The following is an 8,655-nucleotide window of genomic DNA, read 5'->3' as shown; positions in this document are numbered from 1 at the left end:
AAGGATTTATTAAGTCCTTAATGGGTGCTGGGTGCTGGGTTGGGGGCTGGGGTCAGTGGTAGACAAGACAAACTCAGTCCCCATGCTTCTAGAACCCGAGGACACGCATCCAGGCAGTCGCAACATCGGGCAGTGAGACCTGTGAAGCTCAGACACATGTGGCAGCCCAGAGGAGAGTCCTCTCAGCGGTGGGCAGGGGCTCAGGCCAGGCTCCCCGGAGGTGACATCGAGAGATGAGTGGACCTAGATGAGCATGGAGGAGTGGGGGCGGGGCGGGGAGAGAACAGAATAACTAGATTAGAGGATTTAAAAAAATCACTTAGAGTTTTCGTTGAGGGCACTGGGGAGCCATGGAGAGCTATGGAGGGGGAGGGGAAGGGTCAGATCTGCAGTATGGTCAGTCTTTCTGTCCACTGTGTGGACTCTGAGAGGTGGTCAAGGAGGCCATTGCAGGAGCCAGTGTTTGTGTGAACGAGGCAGGCGGGGGTAGAGCGATGGGGTGGGCTGGAGACAATAATTAAACCGACAAGGATCGGTGAGTATGGAGGTGTTGACTCTCGTTTCCAGCTTTCCAGAAAAATCCTGAGGCCTCCGTTGAGATGGGGCACAGGAGGAGGGGCTGGCGTAGGGAGGGGATAAAGCAATGCTTCGGGGGTTGGGTAGGTTGTACCTGGTGGGCATCCAAGAAGAGGTGTCGGGGACGAACTAGCTGGACCTCTGGGGCCAAATCTAGCTGGAGATGGTGGTCAGGGCATCGTCTGGGTGGTCGAAGCTGCAGAAACCAGTGGACCATCCTGGAAAAAGGCCAGAGATTTAAAATATAATAATAACAGATGAAGTTCACTTTTTTCTCCCTGTAGCAAATGTGGGAAGCCCAGTTTTCGGGCGTGCTGCACTGGGCTCAGCAGTCCCCACGCTCCCCAATGCGGCGGACCCGGACTCCCATCAGCTCTCTCAATCTGCATCCTTTGGCCACATGACCGTGACTGACCCGGTCAGGAGGTCAGTGAGAATAAGATTCAGTGATGAGCTTAAGTGACCTAAGCCCCACCCGGAGCTGGGGGTACAGTTAAACCGCAGGATTGGAGAGGCGGCAAGGCGCGGGCCAGTTAAGGCAACGCTCCCTGCCGTGACAAACCGCGAAGCTCAGTGACCTGTCACGACAGGAGTTTATCTGTTGCTTACGTGAAGCGCATGAGAGGCATTCCTGGTCAGCAGACGAGCTTTTCTTCATCTGGGGACTCTGTGACCGGTCACTTCTGTCTTATGACTCCTCCATCACCAATGCGGAGAGCATGGCCAGGACCGGAGGTGACGGGCACATCGCTTCCACCCACATTCTATCGGCTGCATGCCAGCTGCAGGGGCGCTGGGTGATCAGTCTTGCTGTGTGCCCGGAAGAAAGGGGATACGTCTTGACAAAAGCTCTCACAGGCTCTGGTGTGGGGTAGCGCCCCCAGGCGGCAGCAAAACCAGGCAGGGTGGAGAATGTGGGCCAGGAAAGGCCACACATGTCCACCAGGATGGTCCTTACCACTAAAAAAATGGAGAGACATTCTCTCATTCACCTTGCAATGTTGTCAAGCGATGAAGAACATCCTCAGTAGTTGAGAAGCTCCTGCTGGGTGGGGACCTGATGCGTCCTGGTCACGACTTTGTGTCGCCACATCTTAGAACAGTGCCTGGCACACAGCAGGTGCTGGAAAAATATTTACTGGATAGGTGAATGGATGGCTGGGTGGGAACACGCATGATGGGTGGACGAGTGGGTGGTGGGTGAAACCATCCCTTCTCCATCTTTGGGCTGCATTGATATGGCTATGGACGCCGACAGTATGAACCCCCCAAGTAGACCCTAATCATAATTTAGAATTCTGTGGTATTGGGACAGTCTTCTGCCTTCCAGGTAGATGGACGCCAGCCTGGTGGCCATGAGGTGGTTTTAGGTGACACACGAAGCCTCTTTACCACTGAATCTCACAGTGGGAGCTCTTGCCCTCACTACTTCTCAAAGAAGGAAGTCTTAGTTGGGTGTTAGGCAGTCTCTCGCACCCCTGTGACACGTGGGGGGTTCTCCCTGTTGGACAAAGGGCGTGAGGAGGCCCAGCTCAGAGCCACGGAGACACCGTCTCTCATCAGAGTTAACGGCACGATTTTGTTTTTATTGAGTCAGTTTCCGCTTAGGCTCAGCGATGCGGGCTTTTTATTTACAGTCATGATAAACGATTTCCTTTTCAATAGATTTAAGATGTTAAGAACTGGTCGGTTTGAAAGAAATATTCAGGACGTCATTGGGGGGGTGGCTGGACGGTGGAACAGGGACAGATGGCAGTCTCAGGCGCAGGCAGCCGCGCAGCCGCTCTGTGACCCGGGGCAAGTCGCTTCGCCTCTCTGATGCTGCTTCCTCATCTGAAAATGCTTTAAACCATCCTCTTGTCGTGTGCGGAATGGTGTAGGGGAATCACTGAGCTAGGCCGGCTGTGCGACCTCGGTCCCTCCAAGCCTCTTTGGGTCTTATTTCGTCTCAAAAAACAAGCGGGAGATTTCTCCCGAAATGAGAGAGGCTAAGTATGTTCGCTAAGGAGAGCAAAAATCTCTCCCAGGTCCTTGGGAGGTTGGGGGTGTCTTTAGTTGTGGGGGAGACTCCGTTTTCACCTGTTCTCAGGGAGGATGCCGGGGTCTGTCACCCGAGCTGTTTTTCTTCTCCCGTGGAATAATAAACCTGTGCCTTAACGCGGGAGCGAGAGGCTTTGTCACCGTGGACAAAGTTTTCAAACCCTTGGCAGAGTGTGTCAGGGAGGGACTACTGAGAGAGCTCTGGGGGGCGGGCAGGGCGTCATTTCAGGACTTGGGGTCCACGCTGGAATAGCCCGTGTGTGTCGTGAGGCCTGGTGGCTCTGGGGCTGAGCACCCCGACCTTTCTCGAGAGTCAGGGCTGTGTCCTCCCCTCCCATCCCCCAACCTCCCAGCCGGGACTGGCGTGTTTTCCCTCGATGACATTTGGAATCTTTTAATAGTTGTCACATTAGCATACATTTGCATACCTTATGCTAATCAAGCTATTTATTTTTGAAAAAGCACTTTGACTTGTGGGGCCCTTTCTCACCGGGGATCCAGCACCAAGTTTTCCCTTGAAGCTGTCTACTTCCCTGGAGGGGAGGGGGCTGCATGCTGCCACAGCCTGCCTCCCAGACGCACCCCAGGAGAGAGGGACTCGTTGTCAGCCCCGGCCCTTGCTGGGCGCCTGGACCACGCTGGGACCAGCAGCCCAGGGAAGATGCTTGTCTCACGCCTGGACCACGCTGGGACCAGCAGCCCACGGAGGATGCTTGTCTCGTGCCCATTTCATAGCTGAATCGACAGAGGTATGAGGCGAGCACCGGATCCCCGCCCGAGGACGGGGCTCCCCAGACAACCCCTTTCTCCTCCGTTAAGTCTTCTGGCTCGGCCAGGCCATTCTTATCTTACAGAGGAAAATTCGACCACAGTTCCCTCTGGATACCGCCCAGGGCTTTGCCTCCTGTCATGGCGAGACTCCTCGAGAGAGTCTCTAACAATGTCTACACCAGGGGTCCCCGACCACTGGGCGGTGGACTGGTACTGGTCCGTGGCCCGTTAGGAACCGGGCCGCACAGCAGGAGGTGAGCAGCGGGTGAGCGAAGCTTCATCTGCATTTGCAGCCGCTTCCCAGCGCTGGCATCACCGCCCCAGATCCTCCGGCGTTAGATTCTCGTGGGAGCACGGTCCCTGGTGCCAAAAAGGCTGGGGGCCGCTGGTCTACATCTCATGACACCGACAGACCTGTCTCTGCTCGGGCTCCCCTGAGTGCCAGACTCTGAGTCTGCCACCCATCAGTGTCTCCATGGGGGTGGGTGGGGCTCACGGAGGCCTCTCCCTGAACGTGGCCACCTTATGCCCGACCTTCCTCCCAAACCTGCTCCCACACCCAGTCTGGCCGAGGGCAGCCCCGTCCTTGTAGCTGCTTGGCCAGGATCCAGGAGTTACCCTCTGACCCCACATCCTTGGCAGACCTTGACCTCCCGCCTTTAAGAATTGCATGACGATCTCCTCCGCCCGCCCCCGCTCCCCGTGGCCCCCATTCATCCTGCAGACTCGCTGCCGACTTGTTTTCTGGTTTTCACAAACGGAACTCCATTCGGGGCTAAAACGGAAAGAAATCTCAATGCAGTTTTGGTGCTGTGCCCCACCAGCTGCGTGGCCTTGGGCAAGCGGCGTTTGTCTCCGAACCTTCATTTTCTTATCTGGGAAATGGGGATGATCCTGGCACCACCCTAAGCAAATATCCCTTGAGAGCCAACTCTCTGCGTCTCAGTTAAATCCAGTCTGGGGCAATGACATTTGCGATGCATGAAGTTTAAACATCTTCGATAAAGAGAAACAAATCCGGCCCAGTGCTTTCTGATTTATAGTAATTGCAAACCATCAGCGGTTAATATAATTGTCTGGCAGAGGGGGAGGCGGTGGGGGTGGGGGTCCATGCGGGGCGATCAGCCCCGGCTGGGGTGCAGCCCAGTCAGGTTAAGCAAATGCATTACTGTAATAACCTGGGAGGCGGCTGGAGCCATTAGCAAGAAGGGAGAATAAATATTATCCCAAGAAGCTCCAGAATCGGCGGTTTTATCACCGAGAATTGTCCCCGTGCTATTTACTTTCAATTTAGATTTTCGGGAAAGTGGCTCTTGGCTCATTTTATGTATGAAGGAGAATGACTAGAATTGAAAAATGACCTGATTTTGCCATCCGGGAGGAAAAAAGCCACAGTGTCTTGGAGTCTCGCTCCGTCTCGCCCAGTCACTGTCCCCCGGAGTTGTTCTTAAAACCCCAGCCCTGGGACCCAGGCTCAGGCGCTTTCCAGAGGCACCGGAGTTTTTCACCTGAGTCTGGAGGCCCAGGGGCCATGAAGTCAGATGTCCAGAGATGTGACCTCATTTAGTCACAACTGACCTTACATTACAGATCCTCAGGTCTCGTCCGTTTGTTACCCGATGGGGAAAACGGAGGCCCAGAGTGAGGCTGTCGTGAGCCACCTGCGTCCACTGGCCCCAGGCGTCCTCCCAACCACACCGCCTCTCTCTCAAGAGCCCACGTTGGCTCAGGAGGAGAAGACCCTACCAGGCCATACGTAGCACTCGGAGTCCAAAACGCATCGCAGGTCTCCACGTAAAATGTGAAACCATCAGATGTTTAGATGAAAACAGGACCAAATCTTCAAGACCCGGAGTTAGGGAAAGAGTTTGTCAGCATGACACCAAAGGAAGCTCCGTGAAAGAAAAAAAAAAATGGATAAAGTGGGTTTCCTCGAAATTAAAGCTTTTGCTCTGTGCAAGATACTATTAAAAGGATGAAAACACAAGCCACAGACTGGGAGAAAATGGCTTGCAAATACCCAGCAGAGGATGGGTATCTAAAATATATAAAGGACTCTCAAAAAATATATATATAAAAGATTCTCAAAACTCAGCAGTAAGGAAACAAGCAACCCAGTTAAAAAATGGACAGAGACAGGAAAAGACATTTCACTGAAGAGGATATGCAGATGGCATATAAGCCCATGAAAAGATGCTCAACATCATTAGCCATTAGGGAGATGCAAATTAAAACCGCGGTTGGCATATCACTACACACCTGTCAAAATGGGTAAAATGAAAAATAGTGATAATGCCACATGCTGGTAAAGATGCAGAGAAACTGAGTCACCCATATGTTGCTGGTAGGAATGTAAAAAGGTACAGCTACTCTGGAAGAGTCTGGTGGAATTTTGTTTTGTTTTTCAAAATTAAACACGTGGAGAAAAAGAAAAAACTAAACATGTGCTTGTCGTATGACCCAACAATTGCACTCCTGGGCATTTATCCCACGGTAATGAAAATTTACGTTCACACAAAAACCTGTGCGTGCGTGTGAACAACTCAGATGTCCTTCGATGGGTGAACGGTTAAACCAGGTGTGGTCCCTCCGTTCGTGAAATACCACTCAGGTCTGAAAAGGAATGAACGCGACAACTCGGATGGATGTCAGGGAATTATATGAAATAAAAGAAGCCAGTGTCAGAAGGTTCTACGCTATACAATTTCATTTACATAACATTCTTGAAACGACAAAATTATGAGACGGGGAACAGACGAGTGGTTTCAGGGTGGCGGGAGGCAGGTGGCTGTAGAAGCATGAACAGCCCTCGTGACGGAGTCTGGTCTGTGTCTTGGCCACGGTGATGGTCACGTGGATGCGCATGGATGACAGTGCCTAGAAACACACACACACACACACACACACACACGAGTGCATGTAAAATTTGAAACCTGAAGGGTCAAAAGGTTGTATTAATGTCAGTTTCCTGTTTATAATATTGTAAGATGTTACCACTGAGGGAAACTGAGTAAAAGGTGTATGAGATATTTCTATATTCATTTTTCTTTTTTGAACAGCTTTATCGAGATAATTCATAGATGTACAATTTATTCATTTAAAGTGTACAATTCAGCGGTTTTTAGTCTATTCATAGAGTTGTTCAACCATTATAATATAATTTTAGATACTAAATATATGATAATATATTTAGGTAATATAATTGGTAATAGTATCAATTAGTCAATCAAATAATAGGATAATATTTAGATGATATAATTTTAGAACATTTTTATCGCCCCCGAAAGAAATCTATTAGCAGTCACTCCCTCCCCGCCCCCCAGCCTCCGGCAGCCACTAACCCGCTTCCTGTCTCCGTGGACGTGCCCAGTCTGGACATGGCACATACATGGAGTCACGCACTGTGTGGCCTCTGCGTCCGGCTTCTGTCGCTGAGCGTCCTGTGTTCAAGGTCTCCGTGTTGTGACGAGTGTCAGGGCTTCGCTCTTTTTGTGGTCAAATAATATTTCATTGTATAACGTACATTTTATTTATTCATTCTTTCGCTGATGGACATTTGTTTTTTTCCTATTTTTTAGCTATTATGTTTTGTTTTGTTTTTACACTTACAGTACCTGGTCTTCCTAGGTGGTCTCCCATCCAAGTACTAATCAGTCCCGACCCTGCTTAGCTTCCGAGATCAGACGGGATCGGGCTCGTTCAGGGCGGCATTGCCACAGACCTATAAATTTTTAGCTATGAGTATGCACATACAAGATTCTGTGAGCATGCATAGAAAAGAATTTGCATGGACATATGTTTTTATTTCTCTTGACTTAGGAGTGGAATCGCTCCCCGGGTCTGATGATAACTCTGGGGAAGCCCGTTTCCAAGGTATTTGCCCCATTTCAGAATCCCGCCAACAACGTCTGAGGGTCCCGATTTCTCCACATTTTCGTCAGCATTTGTTATCGTCTGTTTTACTTTAGCGATTCCATGGCTTGTGAAAGTGAATCTCACTACTGCTTCGGGCTACCTCATTCCTGATTTATCGATTCTCATTTTGTATGGGAAAGTGACTGGTGACAACCGCTTTATAATTCACCATCGTACAGCGCTGTATGCATATTGCTTTGTGCTGGCGAGTGCCAGGATTTACAATAGCCCAACGAGTTGACAATATCGAGAGTAATGAGTTAAAGGTGCACATAAATCTAAACTTAATTTATAAAGACCGACTCCAGATGCATTCGGGGACCACTCTCGTGATATATTATCTTGTTTACTAACAAAAACAACTTCACTTTGCGTCTGCATTAGTGCATGTATCTAAATTCATAAACTTTGAGAAAGGCAGATGACCCCAATTTCTTGAATTTTCACTTAAAACCTTCAGGATCACGTAACGATGAATGTTTGTTGGTCTTTCTAGGTGCGTTCATGATTTCTCGGCCAGGAGTAGCTATAGATTCTTGCATCCAGCTAAAATAGTTATTTTCTGTTTAATCCACATACATGCGTAATTACGTTTGCGCTGGTGGGAATAGCAGGAAGTCTGGTCGAGATTCCATCTGAATTCCAAGACTGAGCTAATAGAGGCTCCTCACAGCCAGTCTCAGGCAGCAATGAGTATTAAATTTTATATCTAAAATTATTTTTCACATTATGCATTTGTAGATTAGCGAGTTTTATGTCTTTGCATGTTTGGTTTCTCCAAAATTATTTTTCAACCTCGATATAGCAACCAAGCCCTAGATAGATGCTTGGGAATCATAGGTATATGTAAACTAGAATTGTATGAATTTTCTGTGATAGGTATACGATACACCATTCTATGTTTTCTCTGTTTTAAAACAAATAGAACCACTGGCTTTATTTTTCCTATTTGGTATTACTACAATCCTTATACTACTGGACATTTGTGACTATTTGGAGGGTTTTTAAAAAGTTCACACAGATGCGTACAGATAACATTCTTCTATTTTCCTTTACATTGACCCACTCAAAGAGAGTTAGTGAAAAAGAAGTCGGTTTGGCCTCACTTCTGCAAGACCCAGATACATCGAAGCATCTCTTCAGAGCGCCCGTTTGAAGCTGTAGAGGAGTTACTCACAGAGGTGTGGGCAGGGGTCTGGGGAACCCGCGGGGCGCAGTGTGGTGGGAGCTGTGACCACGTCCAGGCCTGAGTGGGCAGGGGGCGAAAGGGGTCGCTGGAGTCGGTGGCAGCTGACACTTGGAGAGGGCACAGTGCACAGCAGCTGTGCAGCGGAGTGGGATCTGGGAGAGTAA

At 49.5% G+C, this 8,655-nt stretch overlaps 1 pseudogene; it reads right to left on the bottom strand.

Moving 5' to 3' along the window:
• Positions 1–6,989: 6,989 nt before the first annotated feature.
• LOC120615480 (uncharacterized) lies at positions 6,990–7,108 on the bottom strand (annotated as a pseudogene).
• Between the last annotated feature and the right edge of the window lie 1,547 nt (positions 7,109–8,655).

This window comes from Pteropus medius, unplaced genomic scaffold, assembly GCF_902729225.1.
Source record: "Pteropus medius unplaced genomic scaffold, Ma_sr-lr_union100, whole genome shotgun sequence".
Taxonomy (NCBI): Eukaryota; Metazoa; Chordata; class Mammalia; order Chiroptera; family Pteropodidae; genus Pteropus; species Pteropus medius.
This window is presented reverse-complemented; position numbering and strand designations above follow the sequence as displayed.